This window comes from Hydractinia symbiolongicarpus, chromosome 7, assembly GCF_029227915.1.
Source record: "Hydractinia symbiolongicarpus strain clone_291-10 chromosome 7, HSymV2.1, whole genome shotgun sequence".
Taxonomy (NCBI): domain Eukaryota; kingdom Metazoa; phylum Cnidaria; class Hydrozoa; order Anthoathecata; family Hydractiniidae; genus Hydractinia; species Hydractinia symbiolongicarpus.
The window spans coordinates 31,721-56,419 of NC_079881.1; positions in this window are offsets into that span (position 1 = coordinate 31,721).

Consider the following 24,699-nt stretch of genomic DNA (forward strand, 5'->3'; position numbering starts at 1 on the left):
ATTTTAGAAAACTACAAGTCTCATGGGCTTTAGTGGTGAAATAATAATTTAAAAAATCGTTCGGGAAATGAGTTTACTCCCTGGGTACTTTCTTTGTATACTTTTGACTATACGGGCCGAGTCCGGGGTTTATGGGAAATGGCGGGTTTTCGTTTGCCGGCGATTAAACACCTTTTATTCAGCGTCTCATCAAAAATGAAAACATTTTTGAAAACTACAAGTCTCATGCGTTTTAGTGGTGAAAAGATAATTTAAAAAATCGTTTTGGAAATGAGTTTACTCACAGGGTACTTTCTTTGTATACATTCGACTGTACGGGCCAACCCGGGATTTACGGGAAATCGCGGAATTTCGTTTGCCGGCGATTAAACCACTTTCACTAAGCGTCTTATCAAAAATGAAAACATTTCTGAAAACTACAAGTCTCGTGCGTTTTAGTGGTGAAAAAATAATTTAAAAAATCGTTCGGGAAATGAGTTTACTCCCTGGGTACTTTCTTTGTATACTTTTGACTATACGGGCCGAGTCGGAGATTTACGGGAAGTCGCGGGTTTTTGTTTGCGGCGATTAAACTTCTTTTATTCAGCGTCTCATCAAAAATGAAAACATTTTTAAAAACTACAAGTCTCATGGGCTTTAGTGGTTAAATAATAATTTAAAAAATCGTTCGGAAATGAGTTTACTTCCTGGGTACTTTCTTTGTATACATTCGACTATACGGGCCAGGCCCGGGATGTACGGGAAATCGCGGGTTTTGTTTGCCGGCGATTAAACCACTTTCATTAATCGTCTCATCAAAAAAGAAAACATTTTTGAAAAATACAAGTCGCATGCGTTTTAGTGGTGAAATAATAAATTAAAAAATCGTTCGGGAAGTGAGTTTACTCCCAGGGTACTTTCTTTGTATACTTTTGACTATACGGGCCGAGTCCGGGGTTTACGGGAAATGGCGGGTTTTCGTTTGCCGGCGATTAAACTTCTTTTATTCAGCGTCTCATCAAAAATGAAAACATTTTTGAAAACTACAAGTCTCATGCGTTTTAGTGGTGAAAAGATAATTTAAAAAATCGTTTTGGAAATGAGTTTACTCACAGGGTACTTTCTTTGTATACATTCGACTATACGGGCCAAGCCCGGGATTTACGGGAAATCGCGGGTTTTCGTTTGCCGGCGATTAAACCACTTTCATTAGGCGTCATATCAAAAATGAAAACATTTCTGAAAACTACAAGTCTCATGCGTTTTAGTGGTGAAAAAATAATTTAAAAAATCGTTCGGGAAATGAGTTTAATCGCTGGGTACCTTCTTCGTATACTTTTGACTATACGGGCCGAATCCGGGATTTACGGGAAATCGCGGGTTTTCGTTTGCCGGCGATTAAACTTCATTTATTCAGCGTCTCATCAAAAATGAAAACATTTTTGAAAACTACAAGTCTCATGGGCTTTAGTGGTGAAATAATAATTTAAAAAATCGTTTGGAAAATGAGTTTACTCCCTGGGTACTTTCTTTGTATACTTTTGACTATACGGTCCGAGTCCGGGGTTTACGGGAAATGGCGGGTTTTCGTTTGCCGGCGATTAAACTCCTTTTATTCAGCGTCTCTTCAAAAATGAAAACATTTTTCAAAGCTACAAGTCTCATGCGCTTTAGTGGTGAAAAGATAATTCAAAAAATCGTTTTGGAAATGAGTTTACTCACAGGGTACTTTCTTTGTATGCATTCGACTATACGGGCCAAGCCCCGGATTTACGGGAAATCGCGGAATTTCGTTTGCCGGCGATTAAACCACTTTCACTAAGCGTCTCATCAAAATTGAAAATATTTCTGAAAACTACATGTCTCATGCGTTTTAGTGGTAAAAAAAAAAAAAATTTAAAAAATCTTTCGGGAAATGAGTTTAATACCTGGGTACTTTCTTTGTATACTTTTGACTATACGGGCCGAATCCGGCATTTACGGGAAATCGCGGGTTTTCGTTTGCCGGCGATTAAACTTCATTTATTCAGCGTCTCATCAAAAATGAAAACATTTTTGAAAACTACAAGTCTCATGGGCTTTAGTGGTGAAATAATAATTTAAAAAATCGTTCGGGAAATGAGTTTACTCCCTGGGTACTTTCTTTGTATACTTTTGACTATACGGGCGAGTCCGGGGTTTACGGGAAATCGCGGGTTTTCGTTTGCCGGCGATTAAACTCCTTTTATTCAGCGTCTCATCAAAAATGAAAACATTTTTGAAAACTACAAGTCTCATGCGCTTTAGTGGTGAAAAGATAATTTAAAAAATCGTTTTGGAAATGAGTTTACTCACAGGGTACTTTCTTTGTATACATTCGACTATACGGGCCAAACCCGGGATTTACGGGAAATCGCGGAATTTCGTTTGCCGGCGAATAAACCACTTTCACTAAGCGTCTCATCAAAAATGAAAACATTTCTGAAAATTACAAGTCTCATGCGTTTTAGTGGTGAAAAAATAGTTTAAAAAATCGTTCGGGAAATGGGTTTACTCCCTGGGTACTTTCTTTGTATACTTTTGACTATACGGGCCGAGTTGGAGATTTACGGGAAGTCGCGGGTTTTCGTTTGCCGGCGATTAAACTTCTTTTATTCAGCGTCTCATCAAAAATGAAAACATTTTTAAAAACTACAAGTCTCATGGGCTTTAGTGGTTAAATAATAATTTAAAAAATCGTTCGGGAAATTAGTTTACTCCCTGGGTACTTTCTTTGTATACATTCGACTATACGGGCCAAGCACGGGATGTACGGGAAATCGCGTGTTTCGTTTGTCGGCGAATAAACCACTTTCATTAAGCGTCTCATCAAAAATGAAAACATTTCTGAAAACTACAAGTCTCATGCGTTTTAGTGAAGAAAAAATAATTTAAAAAATCGTTCGGGAAATGCGTTTACTCCCTGGGTACTTTCTTTGTATACTTTTGACTAAACAGGCCGAGTCCGGGATTTACGGGAAGTCGCGGGTTTTCGTTTGCCGGCGATTAAACTTTTTTTATTCAGCGTCTCATCAAAAATGAAAATATTTTTGAAAACTACAAGTCTCATGCGTTTTAGTGGTGAAAAGATAATTTAAAAAATCGTTTTGGAAATGAGTTTACTCACAGGGTACTTTCTTTGTATACATTCGACTATACGGCCAAACCCGTGATTTACGGGAAATCGCGGGTTTTCGTTTGCCAGCGATTAAACCACTTTCATTAAGCGTCTCATCAAAAATGAAAACATTTCTGAAAACTACAAGTCTCATGCGTTTTAGTGGTGAAAAAATAATTTCAAAAATCGTACGGGAAATGAATTTACTCCCTGGCTACCTTCTTTGTATACTTTTGACTATACGGGCCGAGTCCGGCATTTACGGGAAATCGCGGGTTTTCGTTTGCCGGCGATTAAACTTCTTTTATTCAGCGTGTCATCAAAAGTGAAAACATTTTTAAAAACGGCAAGTCTCATGGGCTTTAGTGGTTAAATAATAATTTAAAAAATCGTTCGGGAAATGAGTTTACTCCTATGGTACTTTCTTTGTATACTTTTGACTATACGGGTCGAGTCCAGGATATACGGGAAATCGCAGGTTTTCGTTTGCCGGCGATTAAACTTCTTTTATTCAGCGTCTCATCAAAAATGAAAACATTTTTGTAAACTACAAGTCTCATGCGTTTTAGTGGTGAAAAAATAATTTAAAAAATCGCTCGGGAGAAGAGTTTACTCCCTGGGTACTTTCTTTGTATACTTTTGACTATACGGGTCGAGTCCGGGGTTTACGGGAAATGGTGGGTTTTCGTTTGCCGGCGATTAAACTTCTTTTATTCAGCGTCTCATCAAAAATGAAAACATTTTTGAAAACTACAAGTCTCATGCGTTTTAGTGGTGAAAAGATAATTTAAAAAATCGTTTTGGAAATGAGTTTACTCACAGGGTACTTTCTTTGTATACATTCGACTATACAAGCCAAGCCCGGGATTTACGGGAAATCGCGGGTTTTCGTTTGCCGGCGAATAAACCACTTTCATTAAGCGTCTCATCAAAAATGAAAACATTTCTGAAAACTACAAGTGTCATGCGTTTTAGTGGTGAAAAAATAATTTAAAAAATCGTTCGGGTAATGAGTTTACTCCCTGGTTACCTTCTTTGTATACTTTTGACTATACGGGCCCAGTCCGGGATTTACGGGAAATCGCGGGTTTTCGTTTGCCGGCGATTAAACTTCTTTTAGTCAGCGTCTCATCAAAAATGAAAACATTTTTAAAAACTAAAAGTCTCATGGGCTTTATTGGTGAAATAATAATTTAAAAAATCGTTAAGGAAATGAGTTTACTCCCAGGGTACTTTCTTTGTACACTTTTGACTATACGGGCCGAGTCCAGGATTTACGGGAAATCGCTGGTTTTCGTTTGCTGGCGATTAAACTTCTTTTATTCAGCGTCTCATCAAAAATGAAAACATTTTTGAAAATACAAGTCTCATGCGTTTTAGTGGTGAAAAGATAATTTAAAAAATCGTTTTGGAAATGGGTTTACTCACCGGTTACTTTCTTTGTATACATTCGACTATACAAGCCAAGCCCGGGATTTACGGGAAATCCCGGGTTTTCGTTTGCCGGCGATTAAACCACTTTCATTAAGCGTCTCATCAAAAATGAAAACATTTCTAAAAAGTACAAGTGTCATGCGTTTTAGTGGTGAAAAAATAATTTAAAAAATCGTTCGGGAAATGAGTTTACTCCCTGGTTACCTTCTTTGTATACTTTTGACTATACGGGCCGAGTCCGGGATTTACGGGAAATCGCGGGTTTTCGTTTGCCGGCGATTAAACTTCTTTTATTCAGCGTCTCATCAAAAATGAAAACATTTTTAAAAACTACAAGTCTCATGGGCTTTAGTGGTTAAATAATAATTTAAAAAATCGTTCGGGAAATGAGTTTACTCCCTTGGTACTTTCTTTGTATACTTTTGACTATACGGGTCGAGTCCAGGATATACGGGAAATCGCAGGTTTTCGTTTGCCGGCGATTAAACTTCTTTTATTCAGCGTCTCATCAAAAATGAAAACATTTTTGTAAACTACAAGTCTCATGCGTTTTAGTGGTGAAAAAATAATTTAAAAAATCGCTCGGGAGAAGAGTTTACTCCCTGGTTACCTTCTTTGTATACTTTTGACTATACGGGCCGAGTCCGGGATTTACGGGAAATCGCGGGTTTTCGTTTGCCGGCGATTAAACTTCTTTTATTCAGCGTCTCATCAAAAATGAAAACATTTTTAAAAACTACAAGTCTCATGGGCTTTAGTGGTTAAATAATAATTTAAAAAATCGTTCGGGAAATGAGTTTACTCCCTTGGTACTTTCTTTGTATACTTTTGACTATACGGGTCGAGTCCAGGATATACGGGAAATCGCAGGTTTTCGTTTGCCGGCGATTAAACTTCTTTTATTCAGCGTCTCATCAAAAATGAAAACATTTTTGTAAACTACAAGTCTCATGCGTTTTAGTGGTGAAAAAATAATTTAAAAAATCGTTTTGGAAATGAGTTTACTCACAGGGTACTTTCTTTGTATACATTCGACTATACAAGCCAAGCCCGGGATTTACGGGAAATCGCGGGTTTTCGTTTGCCGGCGATTAAACCACTTTCATTAAGCGTCTCATCAAAAATGAAAACATTTCTGAAAACTACAAGTGTCATGCGTTTTAGTGGTGAAAAAATAATTTAAAAAATCGTTCGGGTAATGAGTTTACTCCCTGGTTACCTTCTTTGTATACTTTTGACTATACGGGCCCAGTCCGGGATTTACGGGAAATCGCGGGTTTTCGTTTGCCGGCGATTAAACTTCTTTTAGTCAGCGTCTCATCAAAAATGAAAACATTTTTAAAAACTAAAAGTCTCATGGGCTTTATTGGTGAAATAATAATTTAAAAAATCGTTAAGGAAATGAGTTTACTCCCAGGGTACTTTCTTTGTACACTTTTGACTATACGGGCCGAGTCCAGGATTTACGGGAAATCGCTGGTTTTCGTTTGCCGGCGATTAAACTTCTTTTATTCAGCGTCTCATCAAAAATGAAAACATTTTTGAAAATACAAGTCTCATGCGTTTTAGTGGTGAAAAGATAATTTAAAAAATCGTTTTGGAAATGGGTTTACTCACCGGTTACTTTCTTTGTATACATTCGACTATACAAGCCAAGCCCGGGATTTACGGGAAATCGCGGGTTTTCGTTTGCCGGCGATTAAACCACTTTCATTAAGCGTCTCATCAAAAATGAAAACATTTCTAAAAAGTACAAGTGTCATGCGTTTTAGTGGTGAAAAAATAATTTAAAAAATCGTTCGGGAAATGAGTTTACTCCCTGGTTACCTTCTTTGTATACTTTTGACTATACGGGCCGAGTCCGGGATTTACGGGAAATCGCGGGTTTTCGTTTGCCGGCGATTAAACTTCTTTTATTCAGCGTCTCATCAAAAATGAAAACATTTTTAAAAACTACAAGTCTCGTGGCCTTTAGTGGTGAAATAATAATTTAAAAAATCGTTCGGGAAATGAGTTTACTCCCTGGGTACTTTCTTTGTATACTTTTGACTATACGGGCTGAGTCCGGGGTTTACGGGAAATGGCGGGTTTTCGTTTGCCGGCGATTAAACTTCTTTTATTCAGCGTCTCATCAGAAATGAAAACATTTTTGAAAACTACAAGTCTCATGCGTTTTAGTGGTGAAAAGATAATTTAAAAAATCCTTTTGGAAATGAGTTTACTCCCTGGGTACTTTCTTTGTATACTTTTGACTATACGGGCCAAGTCGGGGATTTACGGGAAGTCGCGGGTTTTCGTTTGCCGGCGATTAAACTTCTTTTATTCAGCGTCTCATCAAAAATGAAAACATTTTTGAAAACTACAAGTCTCATGTGCTTTAGTGGTGAAAAAATAATTTAAAAAATCGTTCGGGAAATGAGTTTACTCCCTGGGTACTTCCTTTGTATACTTTTGGCTATACGGGCCGAATCCGGGGTTTACGGAAAATGGCGGGTTTTCGTTTGCCGGCAATTAAACTCCTTTTATTCAGCGTCTCATCAAAAATGAAAACATTTTTGAAAACTACAAGTCTCATGCGTTTTAGTGGTGAAAAGATAATTTAAAAAATCGTTTTGGAAATGGGTTTACTCACCGGTTACTTTCTTTGTATACATTCGACTATACAAGCCAAGCCCGGGATTTACGGGAAATCGCGGGTTTTCGTTTGCCGGCGATTAAACCACTTTCATTAAGCGTCTCATCAAAAATGAAAACATTTCTAAAAAGTACAAGTGTTATGCGTTTTAGTGGTGAAAAAATAATTTAAAAAATCGTTCGGGAAATGAGTTTACTCCCTGGTTACCTTCTTTGTATGCTTTTGACTATACGGGCCGAGTCCGGGATTTACGGGAAATCGCGGGTTTTTGTTTGCCGGCGATTAAACTTCTTTCATTAAGCGTCTCATCAAAAATGAAAACATTTCTAAAAAGTACAAGTGTCATGCGTTTTAGTGGTGAAAAAATAATTTAAAAAATCGTTCGGGAAATGAGTTTACTCCCTGGTTACCTTCTTTGTATACTTTTGACTATACGGGCCGAGTCCGGGATTTACGGGAAATCGCGGGTTTTCGTTTGCCGGCGATTAAACTTCTTTTATTCAGCGTCTCATCAAAAATGAAAACATTTTTAAAAACTACAAGTCTCATGTGCTTTAGTGGTGAAAAAATAATTTAAAAAATCGTTCGGGAAATGAGTTTACTCCCTGGGTACTTCCTTTGTATACTTTTGGCTATACGGGCCGAATCCGGGGTTTACGGAAAATGGCGGGTTTTCGTTTGCCGGCAATTAAACTCCTTTTATTCAGCGTCTCATCAAAAATGAAAACATTTTTGAAAACTACAAGTCTCATGCGTTTTAGTGGTGAAAAGATAATTTAAAAAATCGTTTTGGAAATGGGTTTACTCACCGGTTACTTTCTTTGTATACATTCGACTATACAAGCCAAGCCCGGGATTTACGGGAAATCGCGGGTTTTCGTTTGCCGGCGATTAAACCACTTTCATTAAGCGTCTCATCAAAAATGAAAACATTTCTAAAAAGTACAAGTGTTATGCGTTTTAGTGGTGAAAAAATAATTTAAAAAATCGTTCGGGAAATGAGTTTACTCCCTGGTTACCTTCTTTGTATGCTTTTGACTATACGGGCCGAGTCCGGGATTTACGGGAAATCGCGGGTTTTTGTTTGCCGGCGATTAAACTTCTTTCATTAAGCGTCTCATCAAAAATGAAAACATTTCTAAAAAGTACAAGTGTCATGCGTTTTAGTGGTGAAAAAATAATTTAAAAAATCGTTCGGGAAATGAGTTTACTCCCTGGTTACCTTCTTTGTATACTTTTGACTATACGGGCCGAGTCCGGGATTTACGGGAAATCGCGGGTTTTCGTTTGCCGGCGATTAAACTTCTTTTATTCAGCGTCTCATCAAAAATGAAAACATTTTTAAAAACTACAAGTCTCGTGGCCTTTAGTGGTGAAATAATAATTTAAAAAATCGTTCGGGAAATGAGTTTACTCCCTGGGTACTTTCTTTGTATACTTTTGACTATACGGGCCGAGTCCGGGGTTTACGGGAAATGGCGGGTTTTCGTTTGCCGGCGATTAAACTTCTTTTATTCAGCGTCTCATCAGAAATGAAAACATTTTTGAAAACTACAAGTCTCATGCGTTTTAGTGGTGAAAAAATAATTTAAAAAATCCTTTTGGAAATGAGTTTACTGCCTGGGTACTTTCTTTGTATACTTTTGACTATACGGGCCGAGTCGGGGATTTACGGGAAGTCGCGGGTTTTCGTTTGCCGGCGATTAAACTTCTTTTATTCAGCGTCTCATCAAAAATGAAAACATTTTTGAAAACTACAAGTCTCATGTGCTTTAGTGGTGAAAAAATAATTTAAAAAATCGTTCGGGAAATGAGTTTACTCCCTGGGTACTTCCTTTGTATACTTTTGGCTATACGGGCCGAATCCGGGGTTTACGGAAAATGGCGGGTTTTCGTTTGCCGGCAATTAAACTCCTTTTATTCAGCGTCTCATCAAAAATGAAAACATTTTTGAAAACTACAAGTCTCATGCGTTTTAGTGGTGAAAAGATAATTTAAAAAATCGTTTTGGAAATGGGTTTACTCACCGGTTACTTTCTTTGTATACATTCGACTATACAAGCCAAGCCCGGGATTTACGGGAAATCGCGGGTTTTCGTTTGCCGGCGATTAAACCACTTTCATTAAGCGTCTCATCAAAAATGAAAACATTTCTAAAAAGTACAAGTGTTATGCGTTTTAGTCGTGAAAAAATAATTTAAAAAATCGTTCGGGAAATGAGTTTACTCCCTGGTTACCTTCTTTGTATACTTTTGACTATACGGGCCGAGTCCGGGATTTACGGGAAATGGCGGGTTTTCGTTTGCCGGCGATTAAACTTCTTTTATTCAGCGTCTCATCAGAAATGAAAACATTTTTGAAAACTACAAGTGTCATGCGTTTTAGTGGTGAAAAAATAATTTAAAAAATCGTTCGGGAAATGAGTTTACTCCCTGGTTACCTTCTTTGTATACTTTTGACTATACGGGCCGAGTCCGGGATTTACGGGAAATCGCGGGTTTTCGTTTGCCGGCGATTAAACTTCTTTTATTCAGCGTCTCATCAAAAATGAAAACATTTTTAAAAACTACAAGTCTCGTGGCCTTTAGTGGTGAAATAATAATTTAAAAAATCGTTCGGGAAATGAGTTTACTCCCTGGGTACTTTCTTTGTATACTTTTGACTATACGGGCCGAGTCCGGGGTTTACGGGAAATGGCGGGTTTTCGTTTGCCGGCGATTAAACTTCTTTTATTCAGCGTCTCATCAGAAATGAAAACATTTTTGAAAACTACAAGTCTCATGCGTTTTAGTGGTGAAAAAATAATTTAAAAAATCCTTTTGGAAATGAGTTTACTGCCTGGGTACTTTCTTTGTATACTTTTGACTATACGGGCCGAGTCGGGGATTTACGGGAAGTCGCGGGTTTTCGTTTGCCGGCGATTAAACTTCTTTTATTCAGCGTCTCATCAAAAATGAAAACATTTTTGAAAACTACAAGTCTCATGTGCTTTAGTGGTGAAAAAATAATTTAAAAAATCGTTCGGGAAATGAGTTTACTCCCTGGGTACTTCCTTTGTATACTTTTGGCTATACGGGCCGAATCCGGGGTTTACGGAAAATGGCGGGTTTTCGTTTGACGGCAATTAAACTCCTTTTATTCAGCGTCTCATCAAAAATGAAAACATTTTTGAAAACTACAAGTCTCATGCGTTTTAGTGGTGAAAAGATAATTTAAAAAATCGTTTTGGAAATGGGTTTACTCACCGGTTACTTTCTTTGTATACATTCGACTATACAAGCCAAGCCCGGGATTTACGGGAAATCGCGGGTTTTCGTTTGCCGGCGATTAAACCACTTTCATTAAGCGTCTCATCAAAAATGAAAACATTTCTAAAAAGTACAAGTGTTATGCGTTTTAGTCGTGAAAAAATAATTTAAAAAATCGTTCGGGAAATGAGTTTACTCCCTGGTTACCTTCTTTGTATACTTTTGACTATACGGGCCGAGTCCGGGATTTACGGGAAATGGCGGGTTTTCGTTTGCCGGCGATTAAACTTCTTTTATTCAGCGTCTCATCAGAAATGAAAACATTTTTGAAAACTACAAGTCTCATGCGTTTTAGTGGTGAAAAGATAATTTAAAAAATCGTTTTGGAAATGAGTTTACTCCCTGGGTACTTCCTTTGTATACTTTTGACTATACGGGCCGAGTCGGGAATTTACGGGAAGTCGCGGGTTTTTGTTTGCCGGCGGTTAAACTTCTTTTATTCAGCGACTCATCAAAAATGAAAACATTTTTAAAAACTACAAGTCTCATGTGCTTTAGTGCTGAAAAAATAATTTAAAAAATCGTTCGGGAAATGAGTTTACTCCCTGGGTACTTCCTTTGTATACTTTTGGCTATACGGGCCGAGTCCGGGGTTTACGGAAAATGGCGGGTTTTCGTTTGCCGGCAATTAAACTCCTTTTATTCAGCGTCTCATCAAAAATGAAAACATTTTTGAAAACTACAAGTCTCATGCGTTTTAGTGGTGAAAAGATAATTTAAAAAATCGTTTTGGAAATGAGTTTACTCACAGGGTACTTTCTTTGTATACATTCGACTACACGGGCCAAGCCCGGGATTTACGGGAAATCGCAGGTTTTCGTTTGCCGGCGATTAAACCACTTTCATTAAGCGTCTCATCAAAAATGAAAACATTTCTAAAAACTACAAGTGTCATGCGTTTTAGTGGTGAAAAAATAATTTAAAAAATCGTTCGGGAAATGAGTTTACTCCCTGGTTACCTTCTTTGTATACTTTTGACTATACGGGCCGAGTCCGGGATTTACGGGAATTCGCGGGTTTTTGTTTGCCGGCGATTAAACTTCTTTTATTTAGCGTCTCATCAAAAATGAAAACATTTTTAAAAACTACAAGTCTCGTGGGCTTTAGTGGTGAAATAATAATTTAAAAAATCGTTTTGGAAATGAGTTTACTCACAGGGTACTTTCTTTGTATACATTCGACTACACGGGCCAAGCCCGGGATTTACGGGAAATCGCGGGTTTTCGTTTGCCGGCGATTAAACCACTTTCATTAAGCTTCTCATCAAAAATGAAAACATTTCTAAAAACTACAAGTGTCATGCGTTTTAGTGGTGAAAAAATAATTTAAAAAATCGTTCAGGAAATGAGTTTACTCCCTGGTTACCTTCTTTGTATACTTTTGACTATACGGGCCGAGTCCGGGATTTACGGGAAATCGCGGGTTTTTGTTTGCCGGCGATTAAACTTCTTTTATTCAGCGTCTCATCAAAAATGAAAACATTTTTAAAAACTACAAGTCTCGTGGGCTTTAGTGGTGAAATAATTATTTAAAAAATCGTTCAGGAAATGAGTTTACTCCCTGGGTACTTTCTTTGTATACTTTTGACTATACGGGCCGAGTCCGGGGTTTACGGGAAATGGCGGGTTTTCGTTTGCCGGCGATTAAACTTCTTTTATTCAGCGTCTCATCAGAAATGAAAACATTTTTGAAAACTACAAGTCTCATGCGTTTTAGTGGTGAAAAGATAATTTAAAAAATCGTTTTGGAAATGAGTTTACTCCCTGGGTACTTTCTTTGTATACTTTTTACTATACGGGCCGAGTCGGGGATTTACGGGAAGTCGCGGGTTTTCGTTTGCCGGCGATTAAACTTCTTTTATTCAGCGTCTCATCAAAAATGAAAACATTTTTAAAAACTACAAGTCTCATGGGCTTTAGTGGTGAAATAATAATTTAAAAAATCGTTCGGGAAATGAGTTTACTCCCAGGGTACTTGCTTTGTATACTTTTGACCATACGGGCCGAGTCCAGGATTTACGGGAAATCGCAGGTTTTTGTTTGCCGGCGATTAAACTTCTTTTATTCAGCGTCTTATCAAAAATGAAAACATTTTTGTAAACTACAAGTCTCATGCGTTTTAGTGGTGAAAAAATAATTTTAAAAATCATTCGGGAAAAGAGTTTACTCCCTGGGTACTTTCTTTGTATACTTTTGACTATACGGGCCGAGTCCGGGGTTTACGAGAAATGGCGGGTTTTCGTTTGCCGGCGATTAAACGTCTTTTATTCAGCGTCTCATCAAAAATGAAAACATTTTTGAAAACTACAAGCTCATGCGTTTTAGTGGTGAAAAGATAATTTAAAAAATCGTTTTGGAAATGGGTTTACTCACAGGTTACTTTCTTTGTATACATTCGACTATACAAGCCAAGCCCGGGATTTACGGGAAATCGCGGGTTTTCGTTTGCCGGCGATTAAACCACTTTTACTAAGCGTCTCATCAAAAATGATAACATTTCTGAAAACTACAAGTCTCATGCGTTTTAGTGGTGAAAAAATAATTTAAAAAATCGTTCGGGAAATGAGTTTACTCCCTGGGTACCTTCTTTTTATACTTTTGACTATACGGGCCGAATCCAGGATTTACGGGAAATCGCGGGTTTTCGTTTGCCGGCGAATAAACTTCTTTTATTCAGCGTCTCATCAAAAATGAAAACATTTTTGAATACTACAAGTCTCATGGGCTTTGGTGGTGAAATAATAATTTAAAAAATCGTTCGGGAAATGAGTTTACTCCCTGGGTACTTTCTTTGTATACTTTTGAATATACGGCCCGAGTCGGAAATTTACGGGAAGTCGCGGGTTTTCGTTTCCCGGCGATTAAACTTCTTTTATACAGCGTCTCATCAAAAATAAAAACATTTTTAAAAACTACAATTCTCATGCGTTTTTAGTGGTTAAATAATAATTTAAAAAATCTTTCGGGAAATGAGTTTACTCCCTGGGTACTTTCTTTGTATACATTCGACTATACGGGCCAAGCCCGGGATGTACGGGAAATCGCGGGTTTTCGTTTGCCGGCGATTAAACTTCTTTTATTCAGCGTTTCATCAAAAATGAAAACATTTTTTAATACTACAAGTCTCATGGGCTTTAGTTGTGAAATAATAATTTAAAAAATCGTTCGGGAAATGATTTTACTCCCTGGGTACTTTCTTTGTATACTTTTGAATATACGGGCCGAGTCTGAGATTTACGGGAAGTCGCGGGTTTTCGTTTGCCGGCGATTAAACTTCTTTTATTCAGCGTCTCATCAAAAATGAAAACATTTTTAAAAACTACAAGTCTCATGCGTTTTAGTGGTGAAAAAATAATTTAAAAAATCGCTCGGGAAAAGAGTTTACTCCCTGGGTACTTTCTTTGTATACTTTTGACTATACGGGCCGAGTCCGGGGTTTACGGGAAATGGCGGGTTTTCGTTTGCCGGCGATTAAACTTTTTTTATTCAGCGTCTCATCAAAAATGAAAACATTTTTGAAAACTACAAGTCTCATGCGTTTTAGTGGTGAAAAGATAATTTAAAAAATCGTTTTGGAAATGAGTTTACTCACAGGGTACTTTCTTTGTATACATTCGACTATACAAGCCAAGCCCGGGATTTACGGGAAATGGCGGGTTTTCGTTTGCCGGCGATTAAACTTTTTTTATTCAGCGTCTCATCAAAAACGAAAACATTTCTGAAAACTACAAGTCTCATGGGCTTTAGTGGTGAAATAATAATTTAAAAAATCGTTCGGGAAATGAGTTTACTCCCTGGGTACTTTCTTTGTATACTTTTGAATATACGGGCCGAGTCGGAAATTTACGGGAAGTCGCGGGTTTTCGTTTCCCGGCGATTAAACTTCTTTTATACAGCGTCTCATCAAAAATAAAAACATTTTTAAAAACTACAATTCTCATGGGTTTTTAGTGGTTAAATAATAATTTAAAAAATCTTTCGGGAAATGAGTTTACTCCCTGGGTACTTTCTTTGTATACATTCGACTATACGGGCCAAGCCCGGGATGTACGGGAAATCGCGGGTTTTCGTTTGCCGGCGATTAAACTTCTTTTATTCAGCGTTTCATCAAAAATGAAAACATTTTTTAATACTACAAGTCTCATGGGCTTTAGTTGTGAAATAATAATTTAAAAAATCGTTCGGGAAATGATTTTACTCCCTGGGTACTTTCTTTGTATACTTTTGAATATACGGGCCGAGTCTGAGATTTACGGGAAGTCGCGGGTTTTCGTTTGCCGGCGATTAAACTTCTTTTATTCAGCGTCTCATCAAAAATGAAAACATTTTTAAAAACTACAAGTCTCATGCGTTTTAGTGGTGAAAAAATAATTTAAAAAATCGCTCGGGAAAAGAGTTTACTCCCTGGGCACTTTCTTTGTATACTTTTGACTATACGGGCCGAGTCCGGGGTTTACGGGAAATGGCGGGTTTTCGTTTGCCGGCGATTAAACTTTTTTTATTCAGCGTCTCATCAAAAATGAAAACATTTTTGAAAACTACAAGTCTCATGCGTTTTAGTGGTGAAAAGATAATTTAAAAAATCGTTTTGTAAATGAGTTTACTCACAGGGTACTTTCTTTGTATACATTCGACTATACAAGCCAAGCCCGGGATTTACGGGAAATGGCGGGTTTTCGTTTGCCGGCGATTAAACTTTTTTTATTCAGCGTCTCATCAAAAACGAAAACATTTCTGAAAACTACAAGTGTCATGCGTTTTAGTGGTGAAAACATAATTTATTAAATCGTTTTGGAAATGGGTTTACTCACCGGTTACTTTCTTTGTATACATTCGACTATACAAGCCAAGCCAGGGATTTACGGGAAATCGCGGGTTTTCGTTTGCCGGCGATTAAACCACCTTCATTAAGCGTCTCATCAAAAATGAAAACATTTCTAAAAAGTACAAGTGTCATGCGTTTTAGTGGTGAAAAAATAATTTAAAAAATCGTTCGGGAAATGAGTTTACTCCCTGGTTACCTTCTTTGTATACTTTTGACTATACGGGCCGAGTCCGGGATTTACGGGAAATCGCGGGTTTTCGTTTGCCGGCGATTAAACTTCTTTTATTCAGCGTCTCATCAAAAATGAAAACATTTTTAAAAACTACAAGTCTCATGGGCTTTAGTGGTTAAATAATAATTTAAAAAATCGTTCGGGAAATGAGTTTACTCCCTTGGTACTTTCTTTGTATACTTTTGACTATACGGGTCGAGTCCAGGATATACGGGAAATCGCAGGTTTTCGTTTGCCGGCGATTAAACTTCTTTTATTCAGCGTCTCATCAAAAATGAAAACATTTTTGTAAACTACAAGTCTCATGCGTTTTAGTGGTGAAAAAATAATTTAAAAAATCGCTCGGGAGAAGAGTTTACTCCCTGGTTACCTTCTTTGTATACTTTTGACTATACGGGCCGAGTCCGGGATTTACGGGAAATCGCGGGTTTTCGTTTGCCGGCGATTAAACTTCTTTTATTCAGCGTCTCATCAAAAATGAAAACATTTTTAAAAACTACAAGTCTCATGGGCTTTAGTGGTTAAATAATAATTTAAAAAATCGTTCGGGAAATGAGTTTACTCCCTTGGTACTTTCTTTGTATACTTTTGACTATACGGGTCGAGTCCAGGATATACGGGAAATCGCAGGTTTTCGTTTGCCGGCGATTAAACTTCTTTTATTCAGCGTCTCATCAAAAATGAAAACATTTTTGTAAACTACAAGTCTCATGCGTTTTAGTGGTGAAAAGATAATTTAAAAAATCGTTTTGGAAATGAGTTTACTCACAGGGTACTTTCTTTGTATACATTCGACTATACAAGCCAAGCCCGGGATTTACGGGAAATCGCGGGTTTTCGTTTGCCGGCGATTAAACCACTTTCATTAAGCGTCTCATCAAAAATGAAAACATTTCTGAAAACTACAAGTGTCATGCGTTTTAGTGGTGAAAAAATAATTTAAAAAATCGTTCGGGTAATGAGTTTACTCCCTGGTTACCTTCTTTGTATACTTTTGACTATACGGGCCCAGTCCGGGATTTACGGGAAATCGCGGGTTTTCGTTTGCCGGCGATTAAACTTCTTTTAGTCAGCGTCTCATCAAAAATGAAAACATTTTTAAAAACTAAAAGTCTCATGGGCTTTATTGGTGAAATAATAATTTAAAAAATCGTTAAGGAAATGAGTTTACTCCCAGGGTACTTTCTTTGTACACTTTTGACTATACGGGCCGAGTCCAGGATTTACGGGAAATCGCTGGTTTTCGTTTGCCGGCGATTAAACTTCTTTTATTCAGCGTCTCATCAAAAATGAAAACATTTTTGAAAATACAAGTCTCATGCGTTTTAGTGGTGAAAAGATAATTTAAAAAATCGTTTTGGAAATGGGTTTACTCACCGGTTACTTTCTTTGTATACATTCGACTATACAAGCCAAGCCAGGGATTTACGGGAAATCGCGGGTTTTCGTTTGCCGGCGATTAAACCACCTTCATTAAGCGTCTCATCAAAAATGAAAACATTTCTAAAAAGTACAAGTGTCATGCGTTTTAGTGGTGAAAAAATAATTTAAAAAATCGTTCGGGAAATGAGTTTACTCCCTGGTTACCTTCTTTGTATACTTTTGACTATACGGGCCGAGTCCGGGATTTACGGGAAATCGCGGGTTTTCGTTTGCCGGCGATTAAACTTCTTTTATTCAGCGTCTCATCAAAAATGAAAACATTTTTAAAAACTACAAGTCTCATGGGCTTTAGTGGTTAAATAATAATTTAAAAAATCGTTCGGGAAATGAGTTTACTCCCTTGGTACTTTCTTTGTATACTTTTGACTATACGGGTCGAGTCCAGGATATACGGGAAATCGCAGGTTTTCGTTTGCCGGCGATTAAACTTCTTTTATTCAGCGTCTCATCAAAAATGAAAACATTTTTGTAAACTACAAGTCTCATGCGTTTTAGTGGTGAAAAAATAATTTAAAAAATCGCTCGGGAGAAGAGTTTACTCCCTGGTTACCTTCTTTGTATACTTTTGACTATACGGGCCGAGTCCGGGATTTACGGGAAATCGCGGGTTTTCGTTTGCCGGCGATTAAACTTCTTTTATTCAGCGTCTCATCAAAAATGAAAACATTTTTAAAAACTACAAGTCTCATGGGCTTTAGTGGTTAAATAATAATTTAAAAAATCGTTCGGGAAATGAGTTTACTCCCTTGGTACTTTCTTTGTATACTTTTGACTATACGGGTCGAGTCCAGGATATACGGGAAATCGCAGGTTTTCGTTTGCCGGCGATTAAACTTCTTTTATTCAGCGTCTCATCAAAAATGAAAACATTTTTGTAAACTACAAGTCTCATGCGTTTTAGTGGTGAAAAGATAATTTAAAAAATCGTTTTGGAAATGAGTTTACTCACAGGGTACTTTCTTTGTATACATTCGACTATACAAGCCAAGCCCGGGATTTACGGGAAATCGCGGGTTTTCGTTTGCCGGCGATTAAACCACTTTCATTAAGCGTCTCATCAAAAATGAAAACATTTCTGAAAACTACAAGTGTCATGCGTTTTAGTGGTGAAAAAATAATTTAAAAAATCGTTCGGGTAATGAGTTTACTCCCTGGTTACCTTCTTTGTATACTTTTGACTATACGGGCCCAGTCCGGGATTTACGGGAAATCGCGGGTTTTCGTTTGCCGGCGATTAAACTTCTTTTAGTCAGCGTCTCATCAAAAATGAAAACATTTTTAAAAACTAAAAGTCTCATGGGCTTTATTGGTGAAATAATAATTTAAAAAATCGTTAAGGAAATGAGTTTACTCCCAGGGTACTTTCTTTGTACACTTTTGACTATACGGGCCGAGTCCAGGATTTACGGGAAATCGCTGGTTTTCGTTTGCCGGCGATTAAACTTCTTTTATTCAGCGTCTCATCAAAAATGAAAACATTTTTGAAAATACAAGTCTCATGCGTTTTAGTGGTGAAAAGATAATTTAAAAAATCGTTTTGGAAATGGGTTTACTCACCGGTTACTTTCTTTGTATACATTCGACTATACAAGCCAAGCCCGGGATTTACGGGAAATCGCGGGTTTTCGTTTGCCGGCGATTAAACCACTTTCATTAAGCGTCTCATCAAAAATGAAAACATTTCTAAAAAGTACAAGTGTCATGCGTTTTAGTGGTGAAAAAATAATTTAAAAAATCGTTCGGGAAATGAGTTTACTCCCTGGTTACCTTCTTTGTATACTTTTGACTATACGGGCCGAGTCCGGGATTTACGGGAAATCGCGGGTTTTCGTTTGCCGGCGATTAAACTTCTTTTATTCAGCGTCTCATCAAAAATGAAAACATTTTTAAAAACTACAAGTCTCGTGGCCTTTAGTGGTGAAATAATAATTTAAAAAATCGTTCGGGAAATGAGTTTACTCCCTGGGTACTTTCTTTGTATACTTTTGACTATACGGGCTGAGTCCGGGGTTTACGGGAAATGGCGGGTTTTCGTTTGCCGGCGATTAAACTTCTTTTATTCAGCGTCTCATCAGAAATGAAAACATTTTTGAAAACTACAAGTCTCATGCGTTTTAGTGGTGAAAAGATAATTTAAAAAATCCTGTTGGAAATGAGTTTACTCCCTGGGTACTTTCTTTGTATACTTTTGACTATACGGGCCGAGTCGGGGATTTACGGGAAGTCGCGGGTTTTCGTTTGCCGGCGATTAAACTTCTTTTATTCAGCGTCTCATCAAAAATGAAAACATTTTTGAAAACTACAAGTCTCATGTGCTTTAGTGGTGAAAAAATAATTTAAAAAATCGTTCGGGAAATGAGTTTACTCCCTGGGTACTTCCTTTGTATACTTTTGGCTATACGGGCCGAATCCGGGGTTTACGGAAAATGGCGGGTTTTCGTTTGCCGGCAATTAAACTCCTTTTATTCAGCGTCTCATCAAAAATGAAAACATTTTTGAAAACTACAAGTCTCATGCGTTTTAGTGGTGAAAAGATAATTTAAAAAATCGTTTTGGAAATGGGTTTACTCACCGGTTACTTTCTTTGTATACATTCGACTATACAAGCCAAGCCCGGGATTTACGGGAAATCGCGGGTTTTCGTTTGCCGGCGATTAAACCACTTTCATTAAGCGTCTCATCAAAAATGAAAACATTTCTAAAAAGTACAAGTGTTATGCGTTTTAGTGGTGAAAAAATAATTTAAAAAATCGTTCGGGAAATGAGTTTACTCCCTGGTTACCTTCTTTGTATGCTTTTGACTATACGGGCCGAGTCCGGGATTTACGGGAAATCGCGGGTTTTTGTTTGCCGGCGATTAAACTTCTTTCATTAAGCGTCTCATCAAAAATGAAAACATTTCTAAAAAGTACAAGTGTCATGCGTTTTAGTGGTGAAAAAATAATTTAAAAAATCGTTCGGGAAATGAGTTTACTCCCTGGTTACCTTCTTTGTATACTTTTGACTATACGGGCCGAGTCCGGGATTTACGGGAAATCGCGGGTTTTCGTTTGCCGGCGATTAAACTTCTTTTATTCAGCGTCTCATCAAAAATGAAAACATTTTTAAAAACTACAAGTCTCATGTGCTTTAGTGGTGAAAAAATAATTTAAAAAATCGTTCGGGAAATGAGTTTACTCCCTGGGTACTTCCTTTGTATACTTTTGGCTACACGGGCCGAATCCGGGGTTTACGGAAAATGGCGGGTTTTCGTTTGCCGGCAATTAAACTCCTTTTATTCAGCGTCTCATCAAAAATGAAAACATTTTTGAAAACTACAAGTCTCATGCGTTTTAGTGGTGAAAAGATAATTTAAAAAATCGTTTTGGAAATGGGTTTACTCACCGGTTACTTTCTTTGTATACATTCGACTATACAAGCCAAGCCCGGGATTTACGGGAAATCGCGGGTTTTCGTTTGCCGGCGATTAAACCACTTTCATTAAGCGTCTCATCAAAAATGAAAACATTTCTAAAAAGTACAAGTGTTATGCGTTTTAGTGGTGAAAAAATAATTTAAAAAATCGTTCGGGAAATGAGTTTACTCCCTGGTTACCTTCTTTGTATGCTTTTGACTATACGGGCCGAGTCCGGGATTTACGGGAAATCGCGGGTTTTTGTTTGCCGGCGATTAAACTTCTTTCATTAAGCGTCTCATCAAAAATGAAAACATTTCTAAAAAGTACAAGTGTCATGCGTTTTAGTGGTGAAAAAATAATTTAAAAAATCGTTCGGGAAATGAGTTTACTCCCTGGTTACCTTCTTTGTATACTTTTGACTATACGGGCCGAGTCCGGGATTTACGGGAAATCGCGGGTTTTCGTTTGCCGGCGATTAAACTTCTTTTATTCAGCGTCTCATCAAAAATGAAAACATTTTTAAAAACTACAAGTCTCGTGGCCTTTAGTGGTGAAATAATAATTTAAAAAATCGTTCGGGAAATGAGTTTACTCCCTGGGTACTTTCTTTGTATACTTTTGACTATACGGGCCGAGTCCGGGGTTTACGGGAAATGGCGGGTTTTCGTTTGCCGGCGATTAAACTTCTTTTATTCAGCGTCTCATCAGAAATGAAAACATTTTTGAAAACTACAAGTCTCATGCGTTTTAGTGGTGAAAAGATAATTTAAAAAATCCTTTTGGAAATGAGTTTACTGCCTGGGTACTTTCTTTGTATACTTTTGACTATACGGGCCGAGTCGGGGATTTACGGGAAGTCGCGGGTTTTCGTTTGCCGGCGATTAAACTTCTTTTATTCAGCGTCTCATCAAAAATGAAAACATTTTTGAAAACTACAAGTCTCATGTGCTTTAGTGGTGAAAAAATAATTTAAAAAATCGTTCGGGAAATGAGTTTACTCCCTGGGTACTTCCTTTGTATACTTTTGGCTATACGGGCCGAATCCGGGGTTTACGGAAAATGGCGGGTTTTCGTTTGCCGGCAATTAAACTCCTTTTATTCAGCGTCTCATCAAAAATGAAAACATTTTTGAAAACTACAAGTCTCATGCGTTTTAGTGGTGAAAAGATAATTTAAAAAATCGTTTTGGAAATGGGTTTACTCACCGGTTACTTTCTTTGTATACATTCGACTATACAAACCAAGCCCGGGATTTACGGGAAATCGCGGGTTTTCGTTTGCCGGCGATTAAACCACTTTCATTAAGCGTCTCATCAAAAATGAAAACATTTCTAAAAAGTACAAGTGTTATGCGTTTTAGTCGTGAAAAAATAATTTAAAAAATCGTTCGGGAAATGAGTTTACTCCCTGGTTACCTTCTTTGTATACTTTTGACTATACGGGCCGAGTCCGGGATTTACGGGAAATGGCGGGTTTTCGTTTGCCGGCGATTAAACTTCTTTTATTCAGCGTCTCATCAGAAATGAAAACATTTTTGAAAACTACAAGTCTCATGCGTTTTAGTGGTGAAAAGATAATTTAAAAAATCGTTTTGGAAATGAGTTTACTCCCTGGGTACTTCCTTTGTATACTTTTGACTATACGGGCCGAGTCCGGGATTTACGGAAAATGGCGGGTTTTTGTTTGCCGGCGGTTAAACTTCTTTTATTCAGCGTCTCATCAAAAATGAAAACATTTTTAAAAACTACAAGTCTCATGTGCTTTAGTGCTGAAAAAATAATTTAAAAAATCGTTCGGGAAATGAGTTTACTCCCTGGGTACTTCCTTTGTATACTTTTGGCTATACGGGCCGAGTCCGGGGTTTACGGAAAATGGCGGGTTTTCGTTTGCCGGCAATTAAACTCCTTTTATTCAGCGTCTCATCAAAAATGAAAACATTTTTGAAAACTACAAGTCTCATGCGTTTTAGTGGTGAAAAGATAATTTAAAAAATCGTTTTGGAAATGAGTTTACTCACAGGGTACTTTCTTTGTATACATTCGACTACACGGGCCAAGCCCGGGATTTACGGGAAATCGCAGGTTTTCGTTTGCCGGCGATTAAACCACTTTCATTAAGCGTCTCATCAAAAATGAAAACATTTCTAAAAACTACAAGTGTCATGCGTTTTAGTGGTGAAAAAATAATTTAAAAAATCGTTCGGGAAATGAGTTTACTCCCTGGTTACCTTCTTTGTATACTTTTGACTATACGGGCCGAGTCCGGGATTTACGGGAATTCGCGGGTTTTTGTTTGCCGGCGATTAAACTTCTTTTATTTAGCGTCTCATCAAAAATGAAAACATTTTTAAAAACTACAAGTCTCGTGGGCTTTAGTGGTGAAATAATAATTTAAAAAATCGTTTTGGAAATGAGTTTACTCACAGGGTACTTTCTTTGTATACATTCGACTACACGGGCCAAGCCCGGGATTTACGGGAAATCGCGGGTTTTCGTTTGCCGGCGATTAAACCACTTTCATTAAGCGTCTCATCAAAAATGAAAACATTTCTAAAAACTACAAGTGTCATGCGTTTTAGTGGTGAAAAAATAATTTAAAAAATCGTTCAGGAAATGAGTTTACTCCCTGGTTACCTTCTTTGTATACTTTTGACTATACGGGCCGAGTCCGGGATTTACGGGAAATCGCGGGTTTTTGTTTGCCGGCGATTAAACTTCTTTTATTCAGCGTCTCATCAAAAATGAAAACATTTTTAAAAACTACAAGTCTCGTGGGCTTTAGTGGTGAAATAATAATTTAAAAAATCGTTCAGGAAATGAGTTTACTCCCTGGGTACTTTCTTTGTATACTTTTGACTATACGGGCCGAGTCCGGGGTTTACGGGAAATGGCGGGTTTTCGTTTGCCGGCGATTAAACTTCTTTTATTCAGCGTCTCATCAGAAATGAAAACATTTTTGAAAACTACAAGTCTCATGCGTTTTAGTGGTGAAAAGATAATTTAAAAAATCGTTTTGGAAATGAGTTTACTCCCTGGGTACTTTCTTTGTATACTTTTTACTATACGGGCCGAGTCGGGGATTTACGGGAAGTCGCGGGTTTTCGTTTGCCGGCGATTAAACTTCTTTTATTCAGCGTCTCATCAAAAATGAAAACATTTTTAAAAACTACAAGTCTCATGGGCTTTAGTGGTGAAATAATAATTTAAAAAATCGTTCGGGAAATGAGTTTACTCCCAGGGTACTTTCTTTGTATACTTTTGACCATACGGGCCGAGTCCAGGATTTACGGGAAATCGCAGGTTTTTGTTTGCCGGCGATTAAACTTCTTTTATTCAGCGTCTTATCAAAAATGAAAACATTTTTGTAAACTACAAGTCTCATGCGTTTTAGTGGTGAAAAAATAATTTTAAAAATCATTCGGGAAAAGAGTTTACTCCCTGGGTACTTTCTTTGTATACTTTTGACTATACGGGCCGAGTCCGGGGTTTACGAGAAATGGCGGGTTTTCGTTTGCCGGCGATTAAACGTCTTTTATTCAGCGTCTCATCAAAAATGAAAACATTTTTGAAAACTACAAGCTCATGCGTTTTAGTGGTGAAAAGATAATTTAAAAAATCGTTTTGGAAATGGGTTTACTCACAGGTTACTTTCTTTGTATACATTCGACTATACAAGCCAAGCCCGGGATTTACGGGAAATCGCGGGTTTTCGTTTGCCGGCGATTAAACCACTTTTACTAAGCGTCTCATCAAAAATGATAACATTTCTGAAAACTACAAGTCTCATGCGTTTTAGTGGTGAAAAAATAATTTAAAAAATCGTTCGGGAAATGAGTTTACTCCCTGGGTACCTTCTTTTTATACTTTTGACTATACGGGCCGAATCCAGGCTTTACGGGAAATCGCGGGTTTTCGTTTGCCGGCGAATAAACTTCTTTTATTCAGCGTCTCATCAAAAATGAAAACATTTTTGAATACTACAAGTCTCATGGGCTTTGGTGGTGAAATAATAATTTAAAAAATCGTTCGGGAAATGAGTTTACTCCCTGGGTACTTTCTTTGTATACTTTTGAATATACGGCCCGAGTCGGAAATTTACGGGAAGTCGCGGGTTTTCGTTTCCCGGCGATTAAACTTCTTTTATACAGCGTCTCATCAAAAATAAAAACATTTTTAAAAACTACAATTCTCATGCGTTTTTAGTGGTTAAATAATAATTTAAAAAATCTTTCGGGAAATGAGTTTACTCCCTGGGTACTTTCTTTGTATACATTCGACTATACGGGCCAAGCCCGGGATGTACGGGAAATCG